Below are 24,667 nucleotides of genomic sequence, written 5' to 3'. Positions count from 1 at the left end.
CTCCCGGAATAAGGGAGTTTGAGCTCCTATCTGACCCGTAGCAATATCGGATCAAAAAGACCTGAGCCTCTCATCCATCAGCTCCATAATCCATTCCTTGATGGTACCGAACATCACAGGAGTAGCATCCAAGATACCGCGAGTAACCTCAGCTGCAATGAACTCACGCAGCCTCTCATCAATTGGTTTTATGCCCGAGCCAGAACCTAACCAGAACCAGAACCTCCTCGAGTAGTCATCACCATACTCAAACTGAAACATAAACATAATAACAATCAGCATAAGGCTTGAGAAAAATCTCACTATACAGCTATCCTTAAAGTCTCCAGGTCTGCCCTTGTCTCAGGTGCATATCTTGTGCTTCCAGTAGTACGGGCCCAATACTACCTTTCACACCTATCTGTACCTTCCTCGAGAGTCATCATGATTCCTCTAAGTCACCACACTAGAACCATATACTAATCCTATGTTAAACAACATACATGTCCTAGGCTTTCCTAGGAATCCTCAACTCCCACCGCTCGTAATACTGAGAACGTTAATCAACACCTTTGGTTGCCTTATGCATGCAAGTATACACAAATGGAATCACATAGACTGTCAAATGATGATTCTACCCTAAGTCCACAACCAAACAAGGAACAGGAAATGAGGCCAAATCAATCATTCTAAGGCTATATGATCCTAGTCGTATACAACTTTGAAAGCATACACTTAGCAATTAACTGATTTGATATCAATCCCAAGTAATACATCGCATCCAATCCTCCTAGGCTATAAGGCATCACACAAATCAGAAAATCATATCATATAATTCCTGAAGTTATCCTTATCCCTATGCTAGCATGCAATTCCCATATTAAGCATACTAATCATAACACATATGTATGGGTAATTTTGGGAACTACTCACTTAAGCTCGTCTGATTGCACGCATCGCACCCTTTTTACTTAGTAAGAATCTTTTTAGAAATTCAATTTTGTTTTTTTTTTTAATATCATTTCCTTAATTTGAGTTCTAACACACCCGAAAGTGTGCTCGAATCCCTCAAACCAAGGCTCTGATACCAACTTGTAACATCACAAAAACAATGATAAAAATTTTCATTGAAAGGCTATCAAGTTATTCATTAATTCTTTAAAAATCCAACACCATATAATATCCAAAACATTAGAGTACAATTATTCAAAATGCGAAAATCATGAAGGGTGGATGTTGTGCCATCACGCCGAGCCCTTCCCTTTCGAATCAGAAGTACCTAAAACCATAAACATAAACTGTAGCACAAAGCTTAGTGAGTTCCCTAAAGTACCACATACCAAAACATACAAATGGGCTTAACCCTAAGGTATAATCCAATCTGATATACACATATGGGCCCCGCTGTGGGACCTCTTCCTAGGGTGTATTTAAACTCGTTCAACATATATGGGCCCCACCGTGTGGTATCTTTCAACCCGAACATGCAATAATAGGCCCCACCCTGGGGTGTATTTCAACCCAAACATATGATAATGGGCCCCGCCATGGGGTCTATTTCAACCCATCATACAAACACATATAAGCCACATAACAAATATCATCCTAAATAACACAACAATGGGTCGGCATTGGTGCCTTCGACCCATAGATATAATGAGAAGACTCTCCTCATAGACATATGAGAAACTGAAACAACATGCTGCTCCAAAATCAACTCTACCAGTCACCTTTATAAATACAGTGACCAAAACTCAAAATACCCAAAATACATCTAGATCAAACTTTGGTCAAAATACAGGTCAAAGTTAACCGATTCAATCAGGTCAACTCGGTGAGTATGTTGGGCGTACTCAACACGTCTGCTGGGAGTACTACTTGCTTGACCAAAATCGAGGGGTTGATTAAGTATGCGTAACGTACCCTTTGGTACGCTCACCATACGTGGTTGCCACCCACTCAACCAATTAAGAGCTTAATCCTTAAGCTCTTTGTCCAAAATCCAGATCTAGGCCCTAAAAGGTGTTCTTAACCATAAAGATTCCAACTTTATGGTTTTGCATGGCTATTAAGACCTTAACATCAAAAACCCTAGCTTCTTGACCCATTAAGACAACCTAGATCATGCATGGAAAGAAACTAATGTCCAGGATCACATTTTTATGACTTATCACATCCTAAAACATATGAAAGGACAAATCAAAGGTCTTGGAGTATTCCATACTCACAATGATCAAGATTCGGACAAAAAGGTGCCAACTTTAAGCTAGAACTAGATCTTAATGAGATATTCATCATGGTTGGAGATTTATACCTCCAGAAGATGCACAAGGGAGAGTAGTTGTTGGATCCCCAGTCTTGAGTGAAGCAGCACAACTTCAAGGTTCCTCCTTCACCACCAAGAGCACCAAAATGGCACCAAAATGACTCTCCAAGCTTCAAAACACTCTCACACACTTTAGGGTTTCGAGATAGGGATGGAGACTGGAGTTAAGGAAGGGTATGAGATCATAATGATGCTTCAATGGGGTTAAACCCTAAAATTTAGTGTTTGCACCCTGGCTACGTACGCCAAACGTATGAAATGTATGCCCAGGGTACGCAAGCCTTGCCCAAAAATTACGAAAATGCCCCTTAGGGCTAAATTTGCAAACCATACTCAAAACAAATGTCAAAAATGGAATACTTGGAAATCAAGATGTTACAAAGCTCGTAACCAAGGCTCCTTGCTTTTGAGTCTAAACCGGATAATTTCGTCACAAAATATCGACCGTTTCACCCTCCTTCATGTACAAACTTTCAAGCTCTCTCTTTAATGTTGCAAGTCAACCCATTTTCACCCGATCCACACCCAAATACCATGTTTTCAGCCCATCCCACATTTGCTTTAGGTCGGTGTAACTCGCCATTTTCAACACTATGTCTTCGGGTATCGCTTGAAACAGAAAGGAAAGAGTTTGTTTTGACTTCTTTTGATCCAATGTTTCACCTGACGCTCTCGATTCAACAGTCTCCCATATGTCGTGTGCATCCATAATCGACTTGACTTTGACTGCCCACACCGGATAATTTTTTGGAGTCAAAACCAGAACTTGATACATCATCGAACCTCCTTCTTTAACCAAAGATATCCTATTCTCCTTTTGACAACCTCAGCCTCCTTAATCAAGCTTGTTTCAAGAGCACTCTTCCACCGAACAACAAGACAATGTCGCAACCACCTTTACTGTCTTCCGTCACCTGCAAAACGAACTGAATCAAATCCACCCGCTTTGATGTATTCCCATCCATTTATCACGCACCTGTGGTTAGTTTCTCACAAGCCCGATTAAGAGATTCCGAGGCTATTTGTAATCAACCTCGAATCACACCCCCTTCAACGTAACCGTGCTTTGATACCAAGTGTTGACAAAAACTTGATAATAAACCTTATGCACCAACGTAAAAGAAAGAATCAAAGAAAACTTGCAAGGATTAATTCCTTGATTCTCTTGTGAATATGCACGAAGCACAAAATAGAAATAAACTTAATGTGATTTTTATTGAATTAACCAAAACTGGACCTAGACATATCTCCCTATTATAATAAAAAAAAATAGTTTTATTCTCTTTTTGTCATATGTCATCCTATTAGGCTTCATAATTAATGCATATTTTTATTCTTCTTTTATCATGTGTTATTAGACCTCCTAATTAATGCACGCTACTTGACAACCTATTGATTCTCCATTTCAAATTTCAAATTTCTCACTCTAATTACATTAAATTAATAACATTAGAATAAAATTTAATACAAATTATAAGGTGATATAGTTTCACGTGTTTATTTAAATCAACAATTATAATTTTATATAATTAAAAAAATATTTTTGAATTAATAATTTATTTAAAATAATTGATTAATAATTTTGAGTTTTTACTATAAAGTTTAATTAATTTTGTAACCATGGTTCCCACGGGTTATAAACTAGTTTATACTAGAAAAAAAGAATCATATTCCAATACCAAAACTAAAAATAGCGCCTATATCAAGTTTTCGTAAAATACCTTATTTAAACTAGATATATAAACAAATCTTGTAATAAGGAAAGTTTCCTATTAACCGATTAATCCAACAAGGTGTAGGTGGGTTGGGATGGGGTGTGTGCGTTAATATATTTTAGTGTAAGTGGGTTGGAGTCAGGTGTGTGTATTTATATATTTTAGAAAACTTTTCAAAATAGTAGAGTATAGGAAACAGAGGTGTGTGTATTTATATATTTTAGAAAACTTTCCGAAATAGTATAGTAGAGTATGGGAAAGAGGGTTGAAATAGGATCAGTTGATAATCAAATTCGTTGATGTCTTAGTAGATTGTGTTATAATCACTTCTTTTTGCATGGTTTATCATGGACTTCAATACAAAATACCCCACTAGAGACACTTCCACCATGAACTCGTTTTCAATTTACATGTGAAGTTTTAATAAACAGTCATACTTTCAAAAAGAAAAAAAAAACATTTTTTTTTTCATAAAGCATAATAATTAGTTTACGTACAAAGGTTTGAAAGGAAACTCACTTAACAACGTAAAATCAACACTCAATTCAAAATAAAAGAGAAATCGCAGATAAAGTACATAAAGTAAAAGATCATTAATAAAATCTAAGCTAAACACTCTGCAAGAACTGAAGTGTAAAATGCAAAGTACACATAGATAAGACATGAGCATAATCTATGAACATGAACATGCAAATTTCCAGCAAATATTTGTTTGGTCTGAAAATGAATTCAGACAGATTTTGCTGAAAAAAAAAAGCATTGATCACAATCATCATCTTCATCATCATCACCACCTTCCTGTAATTATTTCAAAGCAAAAAATAAAAACCAATACTTTCTTTGATTTGTTTATTGTAATCAATTGTCAATTTTACAAAAAAACATTAACAATACCTGTCCACTTTCCTCATCTACTTCAGACTTTGACTTTTCAGATTCTTCATCATCATCAGCAATGCTATCCTGTTGAGTTATACATAAATCTTTGTAAATAAACAAGTCATGATGTTTGTTGTTAATTTGTTATTAATTAACATGAAAATATTACCTGTTTCTTGTTGTATGCTGTCATTAGTTTCTCATAATCAATCTTCCTTTTTGCAGCTTTGGCCTCATATGGTGCTTTTTCCTGATAAGATTAGATAAAAAATAACTAAGTTCCATTTAATTATTTGAGTAAAATTTATACTGTAAAAAAGTTATTTTCCACTAAGACAAAAACTTACAGCTGCATAAGGGATTCACTACTAGAAAAGAGGCTTTTCTTGACAGACAATGTCCGTCGTAAATGCCTATACATGACAGACAAATGTCTGTCATTGAAAGCCATGTCATAAAAGAAAATGACAAACATTTGGTCTGTCATAAAATTTACGACAGACCTTTATGACCAACAATTATAACATACATACATGACATTCATTTTTGACATACATTTACGACTGGCTTTGAATGTCATAATTCGTAACATTTTTGTAATTATGACAGACATTTACGACTTCAAATTACGACATGTTCTGTACAGCATGATTTTTGACATAGTTTTTACATTATATATATATATATATATATATATATATATATATATATATATATATATATATATATATATATTTTACCAAATATTAATCAAGCTAAATTACAAATTTATTGTCTAAATTACACGAACTATAGTGTCATTCAAAATTACATTCCAAATTCATCAAAAAGTAATTGTCAAATACATATCACTTGTAAATAAAGTTTATAACATAAATATCCCATTTTTCACGCACCCTATCATGCAAGCTCGACATATGTATATTCATTCTTCCCTACAAAACTGAGACAAATTAATATATTAGCAATAAACTATTAAACAATTATATATGTAAATATTGTAAAACACTTCAAGTCCATCAATTAACTAATGGATTTACTTACATTAAGTCATTAAGTCAAAATAAAACCTGATATGACAATATCTGGTTTTGGGAAATCATTCCCAAAACTTTCACTGACCTTAGTAAGATGTTGCAGATCACTATTGGGCTCGATTTTTGGAGTTTCTCACAAAGTTACACATTTAATATCATTAGAAAAATACATCTAATGAATTTAAAACGTCTGCAAACATATCATGATTGTTAATGACTTACATCAACTGCCCAATCAGGTAGCTCAATTCCTGCAGGTATTACACGTTTTTTTGATATGGGATAAGGCCTTAATGGTCTGCAAAAATATAAGGACATATGAAAAAGATAATTCAGATAAAACTGAGGAATGTGTTAAAAAGAATAGGAAGCTTTGTCAAACAATACACCCTGTCCAATCAAAATGAGGAATTTGTGTTGTTCCAGAATGTCCTTCCCTGATACAGTAAAGCCAACCATGATTATGTGTATGGAAACATTGTGCTCACATGGCAGCTTCCAACAGTAAATCATACGCGAGTGTTTCCACCACAGGTCCACATTGTCATTTTAATATAAATTATAAAACAAAAAATCAACATTCGTGAACAACTAATTTTATTTAATTATTTCAAACCTTGAGGTGTGTAGTTTCATCGGATGCAATTGTACTGCTGATAGAAAGTTGGACTTTCCCAATCCATTCATTCTCTTCATAATAAATTGGCCACCATTTGATTCTATCATTCTGTTTACAATGAAAAGTGTTTATAATTTTATACTTATAAAAAGCAAAATACTCAACACTTGTAGGATTGTCATGTAGGGATGAAACTGGAATATCCGAATGCCTTCATTGAAGTTAACTTTATGGTTTCCTCCCTAAGAATGCAAGATCTAGCAGCTCCTAGAACAAATTAATGATTTTTATCAACCTGAGTATGAAACCTTCGACATGTAGTGCATAGCTTCACGCAAAACTTTCTTTGCAAAATATCGTCTAAGATGAACAGTTGCATATAAGACAAACCTACTGCTAAAAATAGTCAAGATGACTCTACCCGGGTAAAATCATTATTATGAGAATGGCCCTGTACAGAAGCAGAATATTGGCCCCATCAGAAATCATTTGTTTGGTGCAAAAGCTTTAAAATAAGCCAAAACCAAACAATTAAACAAAAAAAAGATAAATAATGATTATATTCAATGTAGAACAATAGAATTCACTAAAAAGTCGAATTATTTGATCAATGATATTCAACCTATTCAATAAAAAGTCAAAACATTAAACTGTAAGTCTGTAACTCACCTTGGCATTATATCGAACACCTAGTGGACAGAATTTGCAAGACATATTTATTAGACTAATTCTTTAGCAGGATAAAGCCTTCAAGTGAATCATTCGATATGCCTTTAACCTAATCAATATATCACTAACTACTTATAGCATTTTCATGAAAATTAAAAGTAAAAAAATGAAGTAAACGCATAACTAAAAGATTATTAGATGTAGGAACATTCGATAGAACCTTACCTTTGTACTTGATCGATCGTTGGAGTATCACTCGACATTTCCTAATTCAAATAAAAAAAAAGAAGTTATTAGTTTGGAGCATTAGGAAAATGGGATTCAATACGTAAGCCAACCCCACAGCAGCGTCACTGCTTCTGCCCACGTCCTTCTTCGGTTAGTCGACCACCGGAGCTCGCCACTCGAGTGTGATCGATCTGAAATCGCCAGACGAGAAAGAGAAGGCCTCGATGCCTTCGTCTCTTCTCCCTCTTCGCGATCGTTTAAGGCTTCCGGATTAGCCGCTGCGAGCCTTCGCTCTCCTCTCTTCCCCGGTCGATCCAGACGCCGACGACGGCCTCTGACGACGGCCACCCTACCGATTGTTGAAGAACCATCGAACCCCTCCCATTTTTCGTGTTTCCTTCGTGTTTTCCCCCTCACTATGATCGTTCATAAGCTCGTCCGTTTGTATGCCCCTTTTCTTTCCCGGTCGTTGAAGTCGAGGGCAATTAAAAGCCCTAAATTTTCCTTAATTTAGTCTTTTAAACAAATACAGTCCCTCCATGAGATTTCCTTTTATAAAAGCCCTAAAATCATTTTGCATTTATAAAATGAGCAAAATACACCCTCACTTGATCCGGTTATACAAAATGAGTATCGATTAGAGAGAAACGAGTAACGTGGCAAACAGAGGAGCAACGGAGCAAAATAAGATGATCAAAATATAAACAACTAAAAAACAGGGACAAATTATAGCAAGGGAGCAAAGTAATTTGGTCAAAAATATGAAACATAATAAAACAGGGATACATTATAGCAACCGAGCAAAATAAGGTTATCAAAATATCAAAAACCGAAAAACATGGACAAATTATAGAAGGAAGCAAAGTAATGTGTCAAAATATGAAACAAAAGAAGTAAATTGTTCTTAACTGTGTTAGGAATTAAAGTAATATACTAATATATATATATATATATATATATATATATATATATATATATATATATATATATATAATGTCTTTTGCGTATCCTATTAACTCATAAAAAACAAATCAATTCATACATTAAAATGCACATTATTTATTTTTTATTTAAAATTTAACAAATTAACATACGACATAAATTTATGACAGACAGTTTTGTCCGTCATAGACCATTTGAATTTTATGAAATATGACAAACTTTAATGACAGACATTTTTATGTCTGTCATAAAACTGTTGTACGTCGTAATTCGTCTGTCGAGGAAAGTATTTTTTTTCTAGTAGTGATTTCCACTTCTCTCCCCCAGCTTTCCCAACCTGTATAAACAGAAAGATAAATAAAATGGAAAAATAAAAAAGTAAAAAGTAAAAAACAAACAACAAGAGAATATAACAAGTATTGTGTAGTACTTACAGCTGAAACAGCTTTCACATCAGGGTTTTCTTTCTTGAATGTCTTTCGGAATTCCTCACTGTAAATGTTATATTCTTACTTGTGGCCATCCTGTTTAAATTGCTAACAACGGGTAAGATTTAGCTAACCCATCTTAAGATAACAAAGTAGCAGTTTGAATTCAAAGCAAACAACATATGTTAGACTTTTCATGTATTATTGCAACACCTTTCAGTAATGAGAAAAAATGCAAAAAGATTAGCAAAAAGGGTTTTAGATATTAGCCTACCTCACATGATCGGAGAATACTTTTTCCAGCGAAATCATCGTCCTTGCGACCACAAGAACATGCGATTTGGATCGTAAGTCACCTATGCATTGATACAAGCCTCAAGGTCGCTGACACATGGACCAAAAATCTCAAGTTAGGAATAGAAAATGACATAATACAATAAGCATAAAAGTGTTATTCTTGTGATAGTTAAGCACAAATAGATTAACCTTATTTTGCATTAACCACCTCCATTGTAGTATCAAAAGCCATCGTCCCTAACCTGATTTGAAACACACACACACACACACACACACACATATATATATATATATATATATATATATATATATATATATATGTGTGTGTGTGTGTGTGTGGGTGTGGGTGTGTGTGTGTGTGTGATCTTGTACGTGCGTGTATATATAACTCGATTGAAGTTTAAAGCTTTTAAAAAAGTTTAATGAAGTCTCTTGCATTTAAGGACATATCGGACACCAAAGGAATAGTTATAGGAAAATGTTATAATTTTCATTTAAAAAAATTTAGAAAGCAAATAAGCAAATTAGCTTACCATATGCTTACAAGATTGATAACGTGCCCTAGCAAGCACGAAAAGAACCGTGTTAGCCGCTCCAGGACGCGCGAAGGCTTAGGGCGCCCGGCGGGACAGACCCAACGGAGCCCAATGCCCGCTAGCGCCTCTAAGAGCAAGGCGCTCCTACAAAAAGGCTCGTGCCCGCTAAGGACGCCTTCCGCTCCAAGACAAATCATACGGTCAAGCGACAAAGCAGACGATCAGGGAACTATTGCCAGAACCAATAGCAACGCTCTGACAGATAGAGGAGCACGATCCTCCAATCAGCGCCCCTGATCCTGTCGCCTCTAGCGATCCTGTCTCGTACGGATGATCAGGAGCGCCTAATATAAAAGGCTACACCCACAACCCTGACAGGTAAGTCGCCTTCTCCAAGTAATACCCAAAAAACCCTAGAACACCCAACTGACTTGACCGTCAGAGCGTCTTTCCGGGAGCTCCTCTCGGGAAACGGCTAACGGCCTTCTTTCCATTGTGACTTTGCAGGAACGACGAGACAACCAGTATCGGAGTTCGCCGAAGCTTGAGCTCAAAGTCACATCATTTGGCGCCATCCGTTGTGTGACGAAAGACACAACCAAAAGCACATTGTTCACGAGAAAGAAATTGCATTTGGCGACAACGGAGGTTCCAGTGGGACACCAGCTAGTCCCATTCGACCAATGGCAGCGTTAGAAGAAACGCCACCACCCATAGTGGTCGCCAGAGAGGTTCCAGATGAGGGTGGTTCGGTGGTGACCGTCGAACCACCAGAAAGACAACAGCAAATGGCCGGCGAGGAACACTTTTCCTCCGCCGCTGTCCTAACTACAATCACTCCGGCGCAGACGTCCCAACCACAGCCTGTGCCGTCAACGACAAACACACATGTCACAACACCAGTTCCACTCCAACAGCCGATACTAGTCCGAATAACAATGCCTCCACCTACATTTTTTCAAACACCACCTACGGGCCAACTGACAACGGTGCAACCAGTAGCTTCCCAAATGTCACCACTGTTTAAGCGATACTTCAAGCGATGCCACCACTAACTCAGACGACCGGCACACAATCAACATTCCACCCATCGCCGATAATCCAGACACCACCGGAAGCACAAGTGACTCCCTTAATGTCGCCGCTAGCCCAAGCAATGACAACCCAAACGCCGATTTTCTTGACATCGCCGTTTCCAGCGAACACACCACTCCTTCCCGTAAATTCCCACTACTAACAAGTTGTGTCGAATAACCTAAACACTCAAAACCTGCCCATGTCATCCAACCACCCGTTAACATTGCCATTTCCACAACAAGAATTCTATGGCCCAAGCCCTGCCTATTATACGCCTTACAACAACTCAATCATGCAACCGCATGCAGCCGCCCAACATTACAATTTGCAAGGCATACTGCCTATACCCAACCAAGACTGTCTATCACGTAGCGTAACATCTCCATTTGCCAAGGAATTGCTGGACTAAGAAATTCCGAACACAACTAAACTCCCCAACCTTAAAACCTACAACGGAACCACAGACCCGGAAAGCCACATCGACACATACGAATGGACGACGACGTCGCTCAAGCTGGACGAACGATTCTGGTGCACATACTTTCCGAAGACCCTAGACGACAACGTCGGAACATGGTTCAAAACACTCCGCCCAGGAAGCATATACAACTTTGGACAACTGAAATACCTATTCCTTACAAACTTCATGCAATTACGGAAGTATAAAGGCGACTCATACTCCATCATCGGCTACAAACAAAAAGAAGGGGAAACGGTAAGGGAATATTTCACGAGATTCATGAATGCTACACTGGATGTTCCAGGGCACGACGAGGGACTAATAGCAGGAGCCTTCACGTGGGGACTCCTACCGGGCCCTCTATCCAAAAATCTCATAGGAAAGAAACCACAGACACGGGCCGAACTGAAAGGCCGAACTGAAAGAAAAAGTAGAACGATATTTGAGACAAGAGGAAGGGGAGGCAATAAACCAGGCGTACCTAAACGCCATGACTACTCCCGCGAGGTGCCACAGCCTACCTCACGCATGATACAGAAAGCGGGAACAGGCATTTTGGGCGAGGAAAACGCTTGCAGGGGCGTTTCAGGCCATTCGCCAGAGATGACAGGCGAGGCCGACGGCCAGACGTTTATGTAGTCGCAGACAAGCAGCAGCCAGCGAAAGCAGCGAAAAGGAGATTCTGTGAATACCATAAGAGCAAAACACATGACACAACCAACTGTTCGGTGTTGAAGAAGGAAATGGAGGAAAAACAGCTAAAAGGAAACCTCATCGAGATAGCACGAAGCCTCCGCGCCAAATTTCAGGCCAAAAACGAACAAAAGAGCATGCTCAGCCTAAGGAAATCCTCATGATACGAGCTAAAGGGAGAGACAGGACGAGCAGGACGACCTGACAAGGCTCGCCAAAACAATGCAAGGGTTCACATTTTCAATGAAAGATCCTCGACCCAAAGGCTGGAAGCGAGACAACCCACTCATAATCGAAGGGTCCCTTAGAAACGTGATAATCCATAGGGTGTACATCGACACAGGCAGCTCGACAGACATCATCTACGAACATTGTTTTCGTCTCCTCCCCGACAGATGGAAGGAAAACCTCAAGCCCACTACATGAAGGCTCATACGTTTCACATGACATAGCTTGTGGCCCATAGCCACAATTCACCTGCCACTAACGCTGACAAGCCACGACAAGCAACGAAGGAAGACGACCCTAATCGACTTCTTCGTAATACGACATCCGGCAAAGCACAACATCATTCTGGGAAGGACAACTCTACTGAAGATAGGAGCAGTCCCGTCAACAATGGGTGATATTATAAAATTTAGCACCACCGAAGGGCCAGACACAGTCCTCGCAATCCCACCAAGGGAGCTACAATGTTTCAAGGTCATGTGACCGGCAGAAATAGCGCAAGAAAGTAAGATGGCATGGGTCGAACTAACAAACGGGAAAGAGGTCATCCACGAAGAATACCCAGATCAGCCGGTCAACGTCGACAGTATCTCCCCAAATCAACTAGACGCGCGTTGATCAACCTTTTAAAACAATACAAACATGTTTTCGCATTGACCCCCACCGACATGGTAGGGGTAGACCGAGAAGTTATAGAGCACATGTTAATAATCAAGCAAGGCGCGAAGGAAATTAAGCATAATAAGAGGGTTTAAGGAGGAGACCGCAATAGAGCAATCAATGCTGAGGTAGCCAAACTGACAAAGGCATGGATCCTAAGGGAAGTGATCTTCCCCACCTGGATTGCAAACCCCGTCATGGTATGGAAACACGATGGCTCATGGCGCATGTGTGTCGACTACTCTGATTTAAACAAAGTATGCCCAAAAGATTGTTACCCCCTGCCAGAGATCGATCAGAAGGTAGAATCGCTGCAATGGTTCAATATAAAATGCCTTCTAGATGCATACAAGGGGTATCATCAGATACTAATGAGCCAAGAAGACGAAGAGAAAACAACTTTTTACACAGACCACAAAGCTTTCTGCTATACCAAGATGCCATGTGGGCTAAAAAACACAGGCGCAACATACCAGCGATTAGTCGACTCCATATTCGCAAAACAAATTGGACGAAATATCGAGGTATATGTTGACGACATGGTCATCAAAAGCCCAGACGAAGGGAAACTACTAGAAGATGTGGAGGAAACCCTCAAGACGCTAGAGAAGGTCAGGATGAAGCTAAACCCTGGCAAGTGCACATTCGGAGTGGAAGACGGAAAGTTTTTGGGATACTATATGAGTAGGAAAGGAATAAAGCCTGGCCCAATCAAGGTGGACGAGCTCATGGTGACTCCGTTGCCAAGAACCCTCAGGGATGCCCAATGCCTGAACGGAAAGCTCACAGCCCTCAGCCGCTTCATCTGGAAATCGGCTGACAAGGCTATGCCACTCTTTCACACACTTAAGGGATGTATTGAGAAAAATAACTTCCAGGACAGCAGCGGCAGAAGCAGCACTTTAGAAAATCAAAGAGGCCTTGCACAAATAACCCACGCTAGCCAGCCCTGTCCCAGGCGACACGTTGCAAATGTATCTCTCGCCTCAACCCAAGCCATCTCTTTTATTTTGGTCGTGGAAAGAGAAGGAAGACAGACACTAGTCTACTTCGTTAGCCGAGCATTGCAGTGCCCTAAACTCATTTTTCCCACTCTTAAAAAATTAGTGCTCGCGTTCATCTATGTCACTCGGCGCCTGAGGCGCTACTTCTAGGTACACCAGATAGAAGTACTAACAAACTGTCCAATCAAGTAGATATTGCTCAAGCCAGAGACCTCTGGACGACTTGTAAAATGGGCAACTGAATTAGGCGAACACGACATCAACTATCGTCCACGAACAAGCATCAAAGGGAAAGCGCTTGCAGATTTCCTGCTCGAAATCCCCGGGGGAGGGGAAGAAATGAACCAGGAAGGAATACCAGCGACAGGGAAAACACCAAAGGATAATCGGAGATTGACCTTATACACGGACGGTGCGTCCAGCAGGGAAGGCTTAGGAGCGGGCCTAATTTTGACCAGCCCGGAGGGGGAGGAAGTCACATACGCCCTCCATTTTGACTTCCACACTTCCAATAATGAGGCGGAATACGAGGCTTTGCTCGCCGGCCTACGGTTAGCCAAGCAAATGTGGGCAAAAGCAGTGGTAGCCCTGACAGACTCAAGACTGGCCGCCAACCAAATCAGCGGAAGCTTCGAAACAAAAGATAAGAGAATGGAGAAGTATGTCAAGATAGTGCAGCGACTCGTCAAGCCCTTCAAAGAGTTTGTCATTAAGCAGATACCAAGAAGTGAGAATAGAAGGGCAGATGCCCTAAGCAAGCTGGCGTCAACGTGCTTCGACAACCTGTCCATGAAGGTCTTAGTGGAGGTGCTCAAAGAAAGAAGCATAGACGAGCGACATGTGAACACCTTGACAACCTCCAAACGCACATGGATGACCCCTCTGATCGAGTACTTGCAGCACGGTATTCTACCAGACAGCCATGAAGAGGCCAAGAAAATATGTGTTAAATCACCCTCGTATGCGCTCGTGGATGGGGAACTATATCGGAAAGGATTTACGACACCTTGGCCCAAATTTGTAGATGAGGCCAAGGGAAAGGAAGCGCTCCAGGAGGTACACGCTGGCCAGACGGGCGCGCACGAGGGAGCACGCGCTTTGGTAGGAAAGGTGCTACGCATGGGCATCTACTGGCCAACCACACATCAAGATGTGTCGGAATTAACAAAAAAATGTGTGGAATGTCAGGAATACTCCCCGGTCCAGGGAAACCCCTTGACTCCCCTGACAAATATTTCCAGCCCGTGGCCATTTTACCAGTGGGGAATAAATATCATGGGACCGTTCCCAAAAGCCCCGGGCAAGGTAAAATTTCTTATCGTAGCAGTAGATTACTTCACAAAGTGGATAGAGGCTGAACCATTGGAATGTATATCGGGGAGACAAGTGATTAAATTCATGTGGAAAAACATCGTGACCAGATTTGGGATTCCCAAGATACTCGTTAGCGATAACGAGCTACAGTTTGCTGAGAACTCGTTCAGAGAATGGTGCGCTGACAAAGGAATCACGCAGAGGTTCACATCGGTTGCATACCCTCAAGCGAATGGCCAGAAAGAGGTGTCCAATAGAACGATCTTCAATGGAATCAAGAAGCGTCTAGGGAAAGCTAAAGGTAACTGGGCCGAGGAACTACCAACCGTACTGTGGTCATACAGGACAACGCCGAGAGTAGGCACACAAGAGACTCCGTTCAGCCTGACATATGGCACAGAGGCAATGCTACCAACGGAATTGACGGTGGGCTCGCTAAGAGTAACCCACTCTGAAGAAGAAGCCAACTCCCGAGACCTAAGGATGAGCCTGGACCTCCTCGAAGAACAACGCGAACAATCCAGCGTCCGACAAGCCGCTTACAAACACACTGTCGAGAGATATTATAACCAGAGGGTCAAAGAAAAGGCTTTCAAGGTGGGAGACCCTGTGCTGAGGCGCAATGAAGCAAGTAGGGCCCAACCGCAGGGCAAGCTGGGTCTCGTTTGGGAAGGACCGTACAAGGTCATCGAAGCCAGTCGCAGTGGTGCATACACATTAGAAAGGATGGAAAAAAGACAAATTTCGAGGACCTGGAACGCGAAAAACCTGAAGAAGTTTTATTTCTAGTGCGCCCATGAGGATCACCTAAAGGAAACGGTTAATGCCAAAGACTTAGAGCGCTTAGGCAGATAACTTCATCTTTTATCCAAAATAGTGTGGGGTCGAGCAGCATTCCTCCCCCACTTCAAAATACTCAGTGTATTGAAAAACAGGAGTCTCATCTACAATACTTAGCATATTAGCTCCAAGACGTTCAGTTTCTTATTTTCAGATACTTAGTGTATTAAATTCAAAATACTTAGCGTATTGAAAAAACAGGAGCATTATCTATGATACCTAGCGTATTAACTCCAAAATGTTCAGTTTTTCATTTTTAATACTTAGTGTATTAATTCCAAAATACTTAGTGTATTGAAAACAGACGTTCACTTCACAGTACTTAACGTATTAAGCCCAAAGGCCCAACACATCAGGATGGGAGTCATCACCCTGTGTATTCGCATGGCTCAAATAGGCCACAAAGGTTTACGTACTCAAAATGCTTATGCAATGGAAATAACAAACATATCCGTGCGACAAAAGCCATAATTGATATAAACATGCATGGGAACAACCAGACTAAATAGATTACACGGAAAGCAAAATATATAAGAATCTATTACAAAAGTAGGCCCCAAAAGGCCGACATTAACAAACTATCCAACAGCAAAACAACTAGTTACAAAGCTTCAAATTTTTCTTCACACCCCAAAGGGGCAACACACGGTACAGAGTACCTTAAGAAACAGGAGGATCAACACCACTAGCACCATCCTTCAGCCCCAGATCGCCGACGTCAGAACTGGCGCCACCACCTATTCCCTTGCCATCATCATCACCGCCATCATCATCATCAACACCAATATTACCACCATCATCCCCGCCGCCACCGTCAATTAGCATACCCTCAGGGGTCCCTTCAGCAGTGTCGAAAGCACAAAGTTCTCAGATTCCCTTAATGTCTAAGTCTCTCAAACCTAGCAGAGACGCATGGTCCATACTAGCAAAAGCAAGAAGGGCTTCGTTGACACTCAAAGCAGGGCTTGATCGGGAGTCACTAGCACTGGGATTATGGGGACAAGAACCCGCCTCAGACACCAAGTTGCTACGACCAGACTCTGCCCCAGCAACAAAAGTATCATGGCGAATGAGACTAACGGCGCCGGTGAACTCCGGATATTCGATCAACTTGACCATAATTCGGACAACACCCACATGAAGTAACCAATCCAAATCACATCGGGTAACCTCGGCAACTGCCTGGACAGTAGCAACCAACTTATCACGATCAATAACATCACGCTCGAGACTCTCATTCTGGATCATCAATCCCTCATTTATCTGGGTTAAAGAATCCACTTTGCTTTCCATGGCAGACCGAACCTCTTCCACAACATTCTTTTCAGCAGCGAGCAGCATGCACTTCTGTTCCAAACCCTGGACATCACTTTCAAGTTCATAGATCTGACGCCTTAAACCATCCTCACGGGCGTTGCATATTGAATGAGCAGCCTCCATTTCGTTGAGTGATTGAACCTGGAAAGCACCTACAACCAAGTAGAACATGGACTGCGCAGCGGCGTAGGACATGTTGTGGGAAAGGACAGGACTGTCCATGGATTCCATATCAGAGACATCAGCATGTGGAAATGCATGACGGGCGAAATCCACTGCATTGGCACGAACAGACAAACGAGAACCATTATTGAGAGTCCAAGAGGGAACAAATACGTTGGATGCGGAAAAATCCCCAGAGATCCCCTCGCGGGGAGGGGTTTGGTGCCGCTCAACGTCACCAACACCCCTAGGGGGAGAAAGATTCGAAGGAGTTTGAGGGTCAGATTGGACAAGAACCTCGGGCTACTTAGTCAACCCCTGATTCATATCAGACTATTGAACGTCATCATCAGGAATCACAATGATTGCTTCCGGTGTTGAGGACATCGAGTTCAGGAGGCGATTAAAGTTACGCCTCGACTGAACTTGCTTACCAATGTTAGGCGCACCGGTAACCGCATCACCCATGGCCAAAACGACTTTCCTTTTGGCCTGCATGCGACGAACATCCGAGATTATACCATCTTTGCTATCTTCAACTATCTCCGTGGAACTGGAGTAAGCACCAGCAGGGGGAGCGACAGTCGGGATACGGCGGGCGGTCAGAGGAGTTTCCTCGGCCGACGCCGATGTTCCTTCAGTCACGGGCGGGGTAGGAGCAGTAGCGGTCAAAGCAAGCTGATCGATACGGCGGGGAGGAGGGAGATTGTCAACCAAGTCTACCTCTCGATGCTCCAGTTTCCCCCGGTAACGCTTTCGCAATACCTCATCCATGGACAGTGGGGACTCAACACCTGCACAACAAAAACACGCAACCGAATATAGAATAGTCAGACCATTACCCCTCTTCATGACAAAAAAAAAAGAGGGGGGAGGGAGGAAAAGAGAACGAAAAGGTACAACAGAAACACTTACCATCAACAATGGAGAAAAAGGCCGCCATCTTCCCTCGACGCCGCCAGGAAGAGCTCATCCCCACACCAGCAAGCAGTGCTTCAGAATAGTCCTCGGGGGCAAACCTGGATAGTCTTCAGGAGGTCGGCGACGCCCTGGTTATAAGGGAACAACTTGGTAGTGACATCGGCAAAGGAGTTTGCACGGTACCGTCCGCTACCCACCAAGCCGTGGTTAACCCACAACCATTTGTCCTGCCAGTTTGTAGGGGGTCCTCCCATCAGGAACCAGGGTATGTCCTCCCCGTCGGACAAAAAAGGTACATTTGTCGCCGGTGCAGCAGAACCTAAAGAAATATTTGAAAACAAAGTAATCTGGGAGCAAACCGTTAGCACGGCAAATCATCAACGCCACCACTTTGTTCACGACGCTGGGGGTAAGCATCTGGACGCTACATCCAACCTTCTGCAAAACTTCTTCTTGGAAGTCAGTAAGAGGAAGACGTAAACCAGCATCGAGAGTCTTCAAATAGACACCCACTTTCCCAGGAGGGGAGACAGAATCGACGAACCAGGCAACGGAAACTCAACTTCGTCCGCTGGAGAAAGGTCATACGTCTCTCCGACAAACCTGAAATCGGCTTCAGAAGGAAGAGTACCAGATTTACCATCCATGAGAGAAAAGAGCAAAGGAGAAATCTAGAAGAAATAAAAGGAGGAAGGAGAAGTGACGAGGAAAAAGGAGGTGTTAAGCATCCTTATAAAGAGAGGAAAAGGCAGGATGTTCAAAATCCCTGACGAAGTGATGTAACCGCCAACCATGATGAGCGGTCACGTCGCCATTAAAATCGAAGCGGCGGAAGAACGAGAAACGGACACGTATATGTTGGATAAGGTGTCTAAGTCCATAACTTATTTGGTATATACTTGACCCGACCCGGCATGGTCCATTTGGGTTGCACTTCACCCGAACTATTTATATGGATAACATTATGAGAAGAGTATATTTGCGGCTTATTAATATATTATAAGTTATAATATATTAATATAAAATTGTATTATTTAATTAGTATTGGTCTTAAATTAATTATGAATTAATTTAGTGATCAAATGGTGACTAATTAAACATGGGCTATTATATTTATATAGTGTGGGCTAACACTCATTATGGTAATGGGCTAAGCTTATATGGAAGTCCATGGATGATCCATGGAGCTTTTAACCCATGGATCCTTGGAAACGAAAAGACATGGGTTATTAGGGTTTACCCTAATCATGTGCACTATATAAACAAGCTTGTGATGCATGAAATGACACCCTAGTGTGTGTGTAATAGTGGTGGCCAAAATCTAAGAGTTAGTATACTCTCTCATACTTTTTCCAAGTTTGTGGTGATTTGTGATTTCCATTTGAGGCATTCACATTATTGGTGCTTGGCTCTCAAACTCCAAGGAATCAACAATCAACAAAAGGTATGTAATTCATCTAGATCTTTTATGTTTAAAAGTACCCCATGCCATGCTAGATAGGTTATAAACCTTGGAAAATAATATTTTGCATGTACCTTAGACAAACATAGATCCAAGGTTTATTAGGGTTGCATGTACACTTAGGAAGTGTTAGAATGCTCAAAACCCAACAGTGGTATCAGAGACTAGGCTTGTTTGTTTGATACTTGATGCAAAATAGTGATAAAAAGTCGATTTTTTGCTGTCTGACTGATGAACTCGCCGAGTCCATGGGTGGACTCGCCGAGTTCATGTGTAAACTCATCCTACTCGCCGAGTAGGTTCGTGCACTCGGCGAGTAGGAGCCTCAGAATGTAGATTTTCGACTTTTGCTGCTGGAAATGGACTAGAAACATTACCCTAAACTGTTTTGGTGTTTTAAAACTTGTTTTAGTTGGTGTAATGGTTGTTCTAATCCATTTACAATAGCTTATATCAAAATTTCATGCTTTGTATGTGTTCATATAATTCTTGAAACTTTGATGATCATGTTCATGTTCTTATGAATTTAGAAGATGATAGGAATTATTTGCTGAATTGTTTAGGATTAATTCTTGATCATTTATGTGTTTTAATGGAGTCCATAATTTGTCCTCAAGCTATGGATATCCAAAGGTCACTTCTTTTAAACACACACTTAAAACACATAAGTTACGTAAAATGAAGAGTCTTCATTTTTATGAACCTTTAATTCATAAGTTATGAAATGAAAAGTTTTGGAGAGTTACATAACTTGCCCTCAAGTTTTGGAATTTGTAAAGTTTCACACACTTTAATAAACTTTAATTCCAAACCCTTAGAGTTTTAAAAGTTAAAATTCAACCCTTATACTATTTATAACATTAATGGTTAATTATTATATATATGTATAAGATCAAGTCGTTTTACCGTTAGTAGGCCTCATTCACGAAGCCGGTCTATAAGGGGGGTATAAGGTTGTTGCCTATAAAATGGCAACTTAATGGGTGTCCATTCTCACCCACCGCTTCCTTGATCGGTGGAGGGTCGTTAGCCGAACGGGTAGGACAATGACTTTAAATCCTCATTAAAAGTATAATGATTATTATAAAGTAACTAAATATTTTAATTCCCAATCTTAGTTACTTTAGGAAAAATGTGAACTTGGTGCTAGTCCATGGAATTCACACTTTGTACCTTACCAAGTCGTTGGTGGAGCATGTGTGGTTAACCGGCACACTAACTTGGACTAGTAAGGATCACGAAGGGTGACTTAATGTTTATCATAGATCGGTGGAGCGTGTGTGGTTAACCGGCACATCGATTAGGTGATAATATTAAGGGTACCTAGTGAGTTTGCATGGTTATTCACACCTTGTTTTGTGATCCTCAGCATCCCAGTCACAAAACTTGAGAGGGCACAATCGAGATTGAAACATGCCATTGAAAAGTTCAATGAATCTCAAAAGATCTAGGAGTTTCAAATCCAATTAAAACCTAATAAATTATTTCGTTTTTCATGGTGGAAATTGGTGAATTGTCATTCGCCTACCTTCAAATATTTTATAGCTTGGATTACGGCATCCCTCTTCCAAGTTGTAAAATATTGTGTTGGGTCCTAGCCTTAATATTTCATAGTGGGTGTTATATTAAGGACTTGAATCAACTAACTTGATTTTCTCCCATTGTAGATGTTTGGTTCAGACAACTATGATCTTCCCAAATCGCTTGGAACAAGCTTTCCTCTTGAAGATGATGTCCCTCAACATCATGCTTCACTCCCTCCACCTCCTCCATTTATTCTCCCTGACCCACAAGCCCGAAGACTTGAAAGGTTCAAGATCACTCAAGCTCTACTAGAAATGAAACATAAAGATGGAAGACCTGTGTGCACTCATGTCTTAGGAATGAAGTCACACATAGACAGGTTGAGAATGTTGGGTGCTGTTATTTCAAGGAAGTTCGTTGTTGACTGGGTTCTTCAGTCACTTCCTGAGTCATATAGTGAGTTTATTAAAGACTACCATATGACAGATCCCGACATAACCCTAATAGATCTTTCTTATTTGCTTGTTGCTGCTGAATCAGCAATGATTTGGCGCAATGGTCAAGAAAATATTGATGGAAAATCTATTTCTCAAACTTCCATGGACATGGACAATGGTAACATTGGAAGTCCAGAAAAGCTTTCTCGTCCCAATGGAAGGGGATCGGCCTTGGTCAACCCGGTTGACCAAAAGGTAAAGGGAAAGGCTAAGTCTGTGATTGTCTCGTGTACCATTCCCAAAGAGTCTATATGTTTTTATTGTCATGAGAAGGGACATTGGAAGCGAAGCTGCCCTGAATACCTGAAATATTTGAAAGCAAGTAGAGATAAAATGTTTGACTCGGCTTCAGGTAAGTCCACTATCTAACTTTGTTAAAGTTCCTAATTGTTGATTCTTATTACATGATGTGACTAGGTTGCATCTTGATGTTTAGCAGGATCGAGCAAAAGGAAGGTTAAAAGAAGAGTGTGTTGAATCTGATCACGAAGATGGATTTCTATCGCATGGTTCGAGGATCGGATTTTTGAGCCACTACTTAAAAGTTATGATAGATTGCTAAGAAATATGTAATAGCATAGTTTTCATTTAAAGTTGCATTGTAAGGAATATTTTTCCGCATTTTAATAAAGAAATAAAAGTTTTGTTTAGTTTATTTTATATTATATCCCCTTACAATGGCATTTATGGAAAATTGATGTTTGTATGTTTCTAGCAATATTGGAAATATGAGTTTGATTCTCTCATATATGGTAGTGTCTGAATTTACCAAATGAGGAAAGGTTCTCATCACCCAAGCTTCAGTTAGACAGAAACTTAGAATCATACAAGTTGTATTGTATGATGAATGAGAATTTTCATCTTTGTAAAATTGAGACTAATTCATTGATCACATGCATATGTGAGTCAATTGAAGGACTAAGGAATTAGGTACACTGGGTGTGTGCTGGTCAAGGTCCACCACAAAGATCAATTCGTCATGATTTACTAAAGATTAGTAAATATGGTTATACATATAAGGTTAAGTATAATTCTGTAACATTGGAAAAGTTTCAATGTATGGCAGAACGGATGAGAAGAATCAAATTTGGCAGAAAGATAAAAGTTTCTCAAATCTGAAAAGATGGGGGAGTACTTTAGTATCATGTTTTTATGATCATCGTAATGATTATGAAACCATATCACAAATTCATACTCTAAGGACATCTTAGTGCATTGTTATGACTAAGATGAGGGGTCATGAATTGTTGGAATGGTTAAAATCAAGAAGATGGATCATACTTCGTTCCAAAACAACTCTTAGAGTCATAATCCAAGATTGTAACATTGAGTGACATAAAGTAAGGTTTAAAACACTTATCAAATGTAGTGTAAAATGTTTTCTACTCCTGTACATTTGAAATTGGTAAGTTGTGATGTCTTGGATAAGACAAAGACCAACTAAGACCAATTGTGTGAAGTGTTTATCTTGATAAGAATCTGCACTATCCCTTGAATATTTGTTTTGTCAAGGAATGGTTCTTGACTAGGGAAACTTATATGTCAATAGGACAGTGGGAGTCTTAAAGATCCTGAAAGGATTTCAAGATTTAATCAAGAGTAAAACCTGAGTTTTATCACTAGCACACGACTTAAGGTTTGAAACCTATTAAGTTGACATAATTCTTGTTTCTGTGTCTGTTCCTATTAAGTTGACTATGCATATGAGTTATGTTAGTTCTAAACTGTGTGCATAACAGCTTGGAAGCATTGGTCGGCCTTGTGCTACCAGATGACAAGAAATTAAGATTGAACAAGTTCAATCCATGTAAGGCTGAATTTGTTACTAACCTTGTCTTGTGATTATGGTTTTGACAAATTCACATGGATAGAAACTCATACACTATAAAATCTAAGTGTCATAAGGTTTCTCTCTGATTCATGAAAATGATGGTGAGGAAATGCTTTCACTAAGAAGATTTTAAGTAGATAGCAATTGTGATGTTTGCATTCTCAAAGTCGTTAGTGGAGCGTGTGTGGTTAACCGGCACACTAACATGGACTTGTGAGAAATGGAAAAGGTCTAAACAATTAAGACTATGATTACGGCATCCCTTTTCATAGTTCTGGAAATTGTTTAGACACACATGTGAGCTATCTAAGAAAGGGTGTACGAATCTAAATTTCAGAAGTCCAGCTGATTTCTGGAAATATGTCAGAGCTAGTGGGAGCATAAGTGTTATGCTGATGATCATCATGTTAGTGGGAGCATGATTATTATGTTTAGTGTTGCAAGTTAGCAATATTAATTATAGAAAAACAAAAGTTTCAATTCGTAAAATTGTAGGGGTTGAAAAGTTGTTTTGCTATTATTAAGGGAGAGGAAATTATACTTCATTTCAATTCTAAAAGCTTAGATTGAGTTTTTAATCATCTTTAGTCAAGGATATATATATATGTATTTTATGTTGGAATGGTTCAACTTAAAGAAATTCTATATATATTGCGTTATCAAAATTCGATTATGATTACGGCATCCCTCTTCATAGTTAAATTTTGAAAACATGGCAAATAAAAAATATAGTAGCAAAAGACTGGTCTAGTATCATGTCTTTATGTGAGACATCATGAATCGTGTTCCATATACTTCGGATATAGGATCGATTTCATGTGTTATAATATTCATCCTTATTATAGCAAAAGACTGGTCTAGTATCATGTCTTTATGTGAGACATCATGAATCGTGTCCCATATGCTTCGGATATAGGATCGATTTCATGTGCTATAATATTTATCCTTTCTAAATTTTCCAAATGCTTAGGGCATTAAGAAGGGAAAAGTCTAGAATTTGATATGACTAAAGTGATTAAGCA

The 24,667-nt window shown here is 40.0% G+C and overlaps 1 long non-coding RNA gene across 1 annotated transcript; it reads right to left on the bottom strand.

Annotated features, from left to right (window-relative positions):
• Window positions 1-4,587: 4,587 nt before the first annotated feature.
• Window positions 4,588-5,167, bottom strand: LOC145134704 (uncharacterized). The gene is made up of 3 exons (XR_013719284.1): window positions 5,069-5,167; window positions 4,915-4,983; window positions 4,588-4,818 (listed from the first exon to the last, which is right to left on the bottom strand). It is a non-coding gene; the product is annotated as an uncharacterized LOC145134704 (long non-coding RNA).
• Between the last annotated feature and the right edge of the window lie 19,500 nt (window positions 5,168-24,667).

The sequence above is a fragment of the Lactuca virosa genome, chromosome 8, assembly GCF_052849685.1.
Source record: "Lactuca virosa cultivar CGN04683 chromosome 8, Lactuca_virosa_CGN04683_v6, whole genome shotgun sequence".
Classification (NCBI taxonomy): domain Eukaryota; kingdom Viridiplantae; phylum Streptophyta; class Magnoliopsida; order Asterales; family Asteraceae; genus Lactuca; species Lactuca virosa.
Note: the sequence above shows the minus strand (reverse complement) of the source record. Positions and strands in the feature narration are given on the sequence as shown.